This window comes from Pteropus alecto, unplaced genomic scaffold (genome assembly GCF_000325575.1).
Source record: "Pteropus alecto unplaced genomic scaffold, ASM32557v1 scaffold24, whole genome shotgun sequence".
NCBI classification, from domain to species: Eukaryota; Metazoa; Chordata; class Mammalia; order Chiroptera; family Pteropodidae; genus Pteropus; species Pteropus alecto.
Window position 1 is genome coordinate 22,459,648 of NW_006439192.1, and position 9,430 is coordinate 22,469,077.

At 33.4% G+C, this 9,430-nt stretch overlaps 1 pseudogene; it reads right to left on the bottom strand.

The window, feature by feature from the left end:
* Positions 1-902: 902 nt before the first annotated feature.
* On the bottom strand, positions 903-1,020 carry LOC112483420 (annotated as a pseudogene).
* Positions 1,021-9,430: the final 8,410 nt, after the last annotated feature.

A 9,430-nucleotide genomic window follows, 5' to 3' on the forward strand; every position in this document is an offset into this window, starting at 1 on the left:
TTAAATACCTAGAATAAAAAGGCTAGTGTTATTTAGCTCTGATAAGAATAAAATTCTATCACTATGCTGAGCTCAGTCAAAAGTCTAAAACAGAAGGACTACCAGTTGTTCTCAGTTTCAGAATAAAAGGTTTAGCATAAGAAATGTAAGTTTTGTTCAATATGGAAGATTCTCTGAAAAAAAATCAATAAAGATAAAAAATTTGTTAATTAAAATTTGAGTAATTTCTAAAATCGAGATTTCATTAGAGATAATATCCTCTAATTAACTATCTTATAGATAGTAGATATAGGCTTTGCCAAGTACTAAGTACGAAAGAGTTAAGAACAATGGATTTCTTGATCTCTTGAGGAAATTTCCAAATAAAAAATAATGCATCTTCACAGGTCTAAGGTGCTGTAGAGATTATATTTACATATATACACACACATCAGATACTTACTAAAACCAATCTTTTTTTGAGATTGGAACTGTAAGTAAATTTGAGGTAAATTATTAACATTAACTATCAACAACCCGTGAAACAGTACTCATATACTCAGATAAAATTTCTTAAAATAACATTTTCTATATATGAATGAGAATTTTGAGCTGTAAGAATACTGTCATTTAATAGTCTCATTACTTTATTTAAAAGAAAAATTATAACAGTTCAAGCAATAATACATAAAAAATCTAAATTTTTCAGAGACAAAATTTTATAGTAGTCATCTTAATTTATCACAATAAAACATAATTTAGATTTATATTTATCTTTTATTGATGATTCAAATCAATTATATTCAAATTTTCAATCAGCTCCTGATTAATTTTTTTTTTTTTTTTAGGCGAGGCAACCCTTGGTTGACCTCACAGATTGCAAGGACATTGTCAGTTTATAATCCCTTATTTTTTATTTTTCATGCCTACAGCACCTGGTCTTCCTAGGTGGTCTCCTATCCAAGTACTAACCAGGCCAGACCCTGCTTAGCTTCCGAGATCAGACAGGATTGGGCTGTTTAGGGTGGCATGGCTGTAGACCTGATTAATTTCCTTAGTCATCAATCCAATCTCATGATTTATGTCAACTGGTAGGCACAGGTGTCCTCTATGAGTCAGTCTGGTCAGTCAGAGGCAGAATATGGGACAACTTGGAATAAACTAATGATGATTCCAGACTCAGGACTGAACCACAGGGCCCTAACAGCTGACCGTCTATTTTATCTTTCAAATCTTATTCACTAATAAGCAGAGGAATCAGAACTCAGGAGTGAGCTTTATCAAATATTAGGCCCCCAAAAAACATCACCCACTATTCTAAGGGCCAGACTCCTGCCTAGATTTGCTTTGATTCATACTCTGATTGCTATGTGATCTTGTCTCTCTTCTCTCCCATTCCACATTCAAAATTCATTCTATTTCTCTGGTTGGGTTGGTGGTTTCTGCATAGTGCGAAGCCAAGAAGAAAGCACAGGAGTATATATACTGCCTGCATAATGTACTCCCTAACTATTGTAACTTAATGTTTCAGTGTCGTAGAGGGGAAGAAAGGTATGTGTCTGTTGAAAATACACTAGATTATAAAACACAGTAGAAAATTAAATCTTATTTATATATGCGACATTCATGTATCTGTGTTTGGTAGTGTCAACACTGTAAATTTGAACATGCTAATTAAAACTAACTGCTAAACCATCAACGCCATCTTGTGGAAAGATCTGCTACTACTATCGCATATTGTGCCCTTACCTGCCCTAACTTCAGCTCCCTAGCAACGTGTGGTTTTCTTCTCCAGATCATGGTGCTGCCCTAATAAAGTCCAACATTAAATAAAGGTGCTTCCATCTAGAGACAAATCTTAAATCTTAAATTACAAATAGAATTTTTTAAAACCTCAGCTTCTCTATTTTGTCTTCTCTCTCCAAATCATAGTATTCTGCTGCTTTGAAAATGATCCCTTCTTCCTCAAAAGTGACTGCACTGAGCTTCTTTGGCTATTACATAGATATTCAATGAAGCTGATTAAGGGCTGATAAGTATTTTCAGTTTCAAATGTGATGTATATTCTGACCCCTTCATAAAAAGTCATTTTTATTTGTTGGACAAAACTGTGAATGTTTCTAAACAAAAATGTTTTAGATCAAGGCTCACATGATCAAGTTTATCCAAAGTGACAATTTCCTTTGGCTTGACTACCTGTCTTTTCCAATGTCTGTGATAAAGACAAGAGTATTTAGAAAAGGACATTTATGGGATGAGTCTTTCAAAATTAATTTTAGCTAAGTCACACGAACAGAAACTACAATCGCATTCCTGGAAAAAGAAATTTTTATAACCATCATATGATGTAGCAGAAATTCTGAAAAGAAAGTAGTTTAAGCAGAACCAGGATATCTAAAGCACAGAGTAAAAAGTTGGCCAATATCTCATGGATTTAAAAAAAAATTTATTTAGCATGCAACAGCTATAATAAATGCAGTTGTTCTGCACACCAACATTATGCCTAAAATATAGAAGAGATAGAAGAGACAGAGTGAAGTCTGTTGACTCTTTGGATATAAATTGAAATCCCAGTGGCTGTATTGACTGTTAAAGATAAGCTTTGAAAGATAACGGTGAGATTTGGACTCAACTGAGACAATTGAAATATCATGGTAAAACCTTCTAACATTATTTGAAGTTTTGAAATAACAATATTAGAGAACATAAATCAAGTACAGAATTTGATGCACGTTAATGATAAAATGATTTTTCAGCATAAATCTAAATATATATTGTGGAGAAAAGGAGGAGAGGAAAAAGAAGAATTCAGAAAAGTTAAATGCCTAGAAAAATAAATTGGACAATGACACTTAAAGGCTACACTCAGGTAAGAATCCTTTATAATGTTGTTATCATGAATGTATTTTCCTTTTAAAGACGGGACTAATTTAAAGAAAAGCAGTACCTCTAATTTTGAGGCTGATCATGTAGCATTGAGCTAAGTGACTTGAGGGAGCTAATAAATAGGAACTGAATATATTTTACAATAATCATTAAAATGATACTTTCAATTATCCACACTTCCTGACTATTCAAGTAATTGATTTGAGTAGTCTGTTCTTATCATGGGGAACATGTTCAAAGACCCCCAGTAGGTGCCTAAAACCTCAGATAGTATTGAACCCTATATACATCTTTTTTCCTACACATACATACCTATGATAACGTTTACAGCTTCTCTTGAGCATATCTTTTATCCAGCATTGCTACTCTTGCGTTTGGGGGCCATTGTGAAGTAAAATAAAGGTCACTTTAATACAACCATTGTGCTACTGTAACAGCGGATTTGATAGTTCAGAAGGCTACTGTGAATCTAACAGGATGGGAGCATCTACAGTGTGCAGACACTGGACAAAAGGATGAGTCATCTCCTGGGCAGGACAGAGCAGGAAGGCACAAGATTTCTTCACACTACTTAGAACCACACGTAATTTAAAACACATGAATTGTTTATTTCTAGAACTTTCCATTTAATATTTTTTGGACCGTGGTTGACCATGGGTAACTTAAACAATGGAAAAACTAAAGGGGGACAATTATATTTTCAAGAATTTGACATTGAGTCACAACTAAATAAAATGCAAAGTTCAATTTGCTATTTATTGGTACCATTGATTAGAATATAAGCCAATAATCATTTAAAATCAATTGTGTTGTCTCTCTCCTGACCTACCAATCAATAACAAAGAAATACACAATTATTATTTATTTTTCTACCTCTGATTTTATTTAGTCCTGGGTAGTTTTAGAGGTATGCACATTAGCTCTTCAGGATTTCATACAAGTTAAATAAAATGTATTTGTTGCCACCAAAGAGTGAATTTTCTTGGAGATATTCTAAACACATATCAAAACCACTGCACAGTTTTGTCTTTTTCAATGACTCTAATTCTCAAATAAAACATTTTTCTCTTTCTATATACATTTGTATATTGCAAAATCTTCAAAATATAAAGTTACAGGTTAGGATATTCTTTTAAATTTCAGTATTCCATAATTCATGGCAGACTTTCATACACGTGACTAAGTGTAGAAATAAGCATTGTTGCAAGAAAATTTTCTGAGGCAGCCATTCCACTCTGTGTGTTATAGCAGGAGCCTGTAGGGAGTTCCAGAGTAGAAAATCCAATTTATCTGCCATTACTGTTATCTTGGGGAACCAGCATCTTTCACAAATTTAAGACCCAATGAATCTCTCACATTTCCCTAAAGAAATAAGATTGGATTTTATGTAAATATATGTCTAATGACACTTAAGCTTACTGTATGTACTATAAAAATAAAATACTAATGTCAAATCCAGATATGACTTTTTAAAGGTTATCCGTGTCCAAAGTGAACCAATATGTATATATACAGAGAGGGGGGTGGGGAAAACTACGGTAACAAAATTCTAACAAAAAAAGACAAGGTATTATTACCTAATGGATTAACATTTAGACTAAGAAACACACAAAGACATATTGGAGACTGGATCAGCTCACCTTAAAGGTCGATCTATTCCCGAATCTTGAATCACAATTGAATTAGCTTCTGACCTTAGAAATGAAGATAAATGGTGAAACTTCTGCACAGTATTAACTTGTATTTTTAAAGAAATCTTTTTTATTCTTTTTAAACTTTGTTCTACACAGAACACTGGCCCTTTAACATGCAGCTCAAATTAGCTAGTCATATAATCGTTCTCTCTTTCTTAAAATGAAAACAAAGTACTCTAAAAGATTTTCATGAACTACGGTTTTATTAATATGTATTTATTTTTGTATGATGAATGTGTGATTAAAATTTGGAATAAAATAATCAATAGAATTTGAATCGAATGCTTGGATCACTATTACTTTGATTTTAGCTTTCCTAAAATCCCCAATTTATAGAAAATTAGATTTTTAGGATACAAAAATACTGCTCTCTTAAAGATTAATAATGACATTTCTATCCTCAAACCTAATGGCCTTTTCTCTTCTTGTTATTTTCATTGATTATCTGTAGAATTTGAAACAGTTGCCTTCCATTTCTTCTTTAAACTTTTTTTTTCTTTGTAATTAAAATCTTTTGCCTTTGCTTGGGAATTGGAAGTCCAGCAGACCCATAGTTATATCTACATACGAGCTGTGTGACCTTGAACAAATTACTTTACCTCTCTCATCTCGATCTTGCCACTATCCAATGGACATTAAAATAATGGGATTCTAGTGGGTCTTCAATAGGATAGCATCTATAAAGTATTTAGATCTATGACAGGTCCATGGTAAAAGCATAATAAATATTAGCTATCATTGTTATCATTATTCACTGGCATTATTCTATTTTGTTTCTACCCCTACCTCTGTGCTGCCTCCTTTTCTGTTTTTATATTTTAATTTATGAACTCATCCATTTCTGATCATGGCCTTGCTAATTTTTCACCTGAGTCTCACAGAAATATCATCCATCCTAAAGGATTAAATTAACTCTCATTAAAAATAGGCAGACATTATTTTAACTTCTCTTCAGCAACAATGAGATTGTATCTTACCTGCTACATTAAAATAATTCTACTCGATTACTTTTGAATTTCTGGTATTGCAGAACACCAATATCATTAAAGGTAGACCAGTTTCCCACACCAAACTTTTTCTTCAGATTTTTTTTTTAGATAAATCTAGTATCTGGTTTGAACAGAGAAATAAATAAACAACACATTTCTGGAAAAAGGAAGGAGATTTAGGTAGAAAGGAGTGCGAGACAGAAGAAAAACTGTATAATGGGAAAAGATTGAATGTCTCCAGAAAGAAGTAGTCAAATTAAAGTTTCGGTAAGTGCAACTAAACCAAAATGCATCAGTGCCGAAGAGACATCTGAGAGAAACTATACAGGGATGTACTTGGCTATGTGTGACTGTGCATCAGGGAAAAAGATCTGCTGAGGAAAGGGGATTATTAAGTATATCAACATTATGCATTTTGAGTTTAAGTAGCTTAAATGCTTCTGTCAGTTGGAAAAAAAATGATATAAGGAAGATAGTAATGAGTACAATAAACTCATGAATTTTGCTAAATTCTTGGCCACTCTTGAGAGGTTCTCATATCAGGAGGATGACTATAGGTGAGAAGCCTGAACACACCTCCACAAATCAGCAGTCAGATGTGAGTCTGCAAACAGGTCTGCATCCCTATTTCTCTCCTGAACTCAATAGCTGATTTTCCACATGGATATCATCTTCTGAATGTTTTGCCAGTGTCATAAACTCAAAATAGGCCTGGAATCACTGTTTTCATTTATTCACTCCAGAAAGTTGAGGGTCCTCTCTAACTCTTCCCTGCTCTTGCCATTTTAGCTGCTCCATGTCTCTTCCTTCCTAATTCTACTGCAACAGCCTTCACTCTGAAGCTTTGTCTCTTTTGCCTCAGCTATTGCAGTAGCTCCTGAATATTTTCTTTCCCTTTGATTTTCCAGTCTTGAATTCATTCTCTTCACAGTTTCCAAGTGTTCAGAAACAGAGATCCAGTCAGGCCATCCCCCTAGCAAAGGCCTCTCCATGAGCACTGCTTTAGCAGTCATCTCTCCTGGCATGGAAGTTTTCTATGTTATTGCTTCAAACTATTTTTTGATCATATCAACTTACTCATAGGTATTGAGGGTCTATTACATGTGTCCAGATTATTGTAGTAAAGTATGTCAAGGTTCCTACTTTCATTCTACTTACATTATAAAAAAGAAAGTTTGATAAACAAAAATAAACAAATAAAACAGGATGATATAATAGAGGATAAATGAGGAGAGACATTTCCATTTTAGATAGGTAACTAAGGAAAGCCTATCTCTGGAGCAAATATTTAAACTAAGATCTAAATGACTGTGAGAATCAACTATGAGAATTCTGAGCCCTGAGACTTCCTGACAGAAGACAGGCAAAAACAAAGTCCCAAAGCTAACCTACCTCAATACACTTTATACACTCAAACCAAAACTTAACTTCCGGTTGATTCATTATCTTGCCTGTGCAATTTTCCACATTACTGCCATTGTTCACGATGATTCCTCTACACTAATCCTCTTTGTTGAAATAAAATCCATCCTTCAAGTTCTGATTCAAATGTAACCCTGAAGTTTCCTCTTTTCATCAAAATAATATGATTTCTTCCTGTCCTTTAGAACTTGTCTTTTCCTTGGAGTTTTGAAACTGCAAATTTTCTGAGGACAAGACTTATAATTGTTTTTTCTGTTCTCTGCAGGTCTAGTATAATGCCTTAAATGTGAGTTTAAGGCATTATTATGTATATATAGATAACATACGTTTTCTTGCATTACATATAAACTTACATTTTTCTTGCATTACATTTTTGTTTGAGCCTCAGACTACAATTTACTAAATTTAGTCTGTACTGGTCATAATGGCTCCTAATCGCCCTCTAGAAAATGACCACTCTATTTTACAGGTAGACAAAGCTCTTTGTGATCTGGCTTCCACCTTCCCCTTTGTATCTTCACTTATTTCCACTGGGCTTTTATTACTTTTTTTATTATCCAGCCATACTGAACTACTTTCACTTCTAGTTATGGGTCATGCCATGTTTCAGGATTCTCCTTTGCACATGACATTGGATTGGCAATAATAAAGTATTAAACACTTTCCTTGGGATCCAAATTTTTTGATTTGTTCCATTTATTTCTGATACTATATATATAAAGTATAAAGCTAATTAAAGATACAGTCCCTGCTCTCTAGTGAGCATGTTTGTTTTGGCTAATAATTAAAATAGTCTTTATTTATTATAGGTTCTGTGCATTTATCCAGTAAAACTTCATAAGTTGTACCAGGCTGCAGCACTCATACCATTTCCTTCCAGAAATTTGAATTATTATTTAGACTTAATTCCTAAACAGTGTCTATAGAAACACCCTAAGTGAAAAAAATGACATATATGGATAAAAAAGTGCAGAATGACATATATAGATTTTTTTTTAATTACTGAAAGACAGCCTGAAAGTACTCGATTAAGTCAAATACCTGTCAATGAAATGAAGGGTTTACGTATTACTTGCCATTAGAAAATTGGCCCAAATGACAATATATGTTATCCCTAATTCTTGATTTTTCATTTACTCTAATTTAATGCTGAATGCTGATTCAAAAGTGAGGGCATGAAGCATTGATGTTCTGATTTAAGCATGTACTTTGCTCTGACATGTTTTAAGAGTCATGTTTAGTTATATAAACTATCTGTGGATAACCCCTCTGGATACATCATGATAATAAATCAAATCTCATTCCCATATAATGGTCAAGACACTTTTTAAATCTGAATGATAAAATGGCATTAAAGTGACTCACATTACTGTTGATAGGCAATTGTCAGAGTATTTTAAAAACATTCTCTTTTTATAAATATGTTTAAAAATAAACATCTACGTTAAGAGGAAAAGGAAATTACATATAAATATCTATGCTTTGTATGTTGGTAGGTGTGAATCCATGAATAGTAAAAAAAGGAAGGCTTTATATGACCAAGACAAGTAAACAATGTAGTAAGTTTTATGGAATGAGCTCTGGGTTGCGGGTCAGGAATGAACAACAACGGGTCTGATTTAGCATAATTATCAAGGAAAATTCTCTTGCTCTGGCTAATATTTCAGAACTTCTCAACTGAAACGGATTTTTTTTTTTAATGTCTTTGTAGTTTTTGTTCCTACTTCCTTCAGATCCAAGTATCTCTCCCGGAGACAGTCACCTGTAGTGCGGGTGGCATCATTCATCATTTTTTCTGGCTCCAATCATATGGCCAACAGTGTTCTTTGCTAACCTTGATAAAAATTGTCTATTGAATCCTCTTTCTTAGTAACAAAGCCTGCCACGTGAACATACCACACACTTGGTGGCATTTGGCTATTTTCCTGTCTACCTAAACAAGTTGTACAAGTTGTCCCATAAGATAGGGACCATTCATTTCTTTAGATGGAGAGAATATGTCTCAAAGGATAAGCAAGACCTAAAATATTCTCAATTTTGTCAAAGTCTGTTAAACATTGTCAGCACCAACTGTAGGTGTACAGCTTGGAACCAATCTCTAAGCAATATTTTTTAATATAAAAAATTGGGCACAATAACAGTGCTCACTAATATTTGATGTTAGGATAAATTAATTACTGATAAAGGACTTTGCATAATACTTTGTATGTCTTATATAGGACAGTAAGTGTAGTGATTATGATTAGTGTCATAAAATTTAAACCAATTATTAAAAACAGAAATTCCAGTCAAAGATTCAGTAGATAAGATCTATACTTAGTGCTACTTCATAGGGTTAGAGGGTGCATAAGTAGAGTGAACATGCCTCCTGTTTTCCTCAAGAGACAGCCAATATGTCTGTAGACCCAGCACAATAATTAGTTGATAACACACCCTTTCATTTTCAAGTCTCAGAGTTTA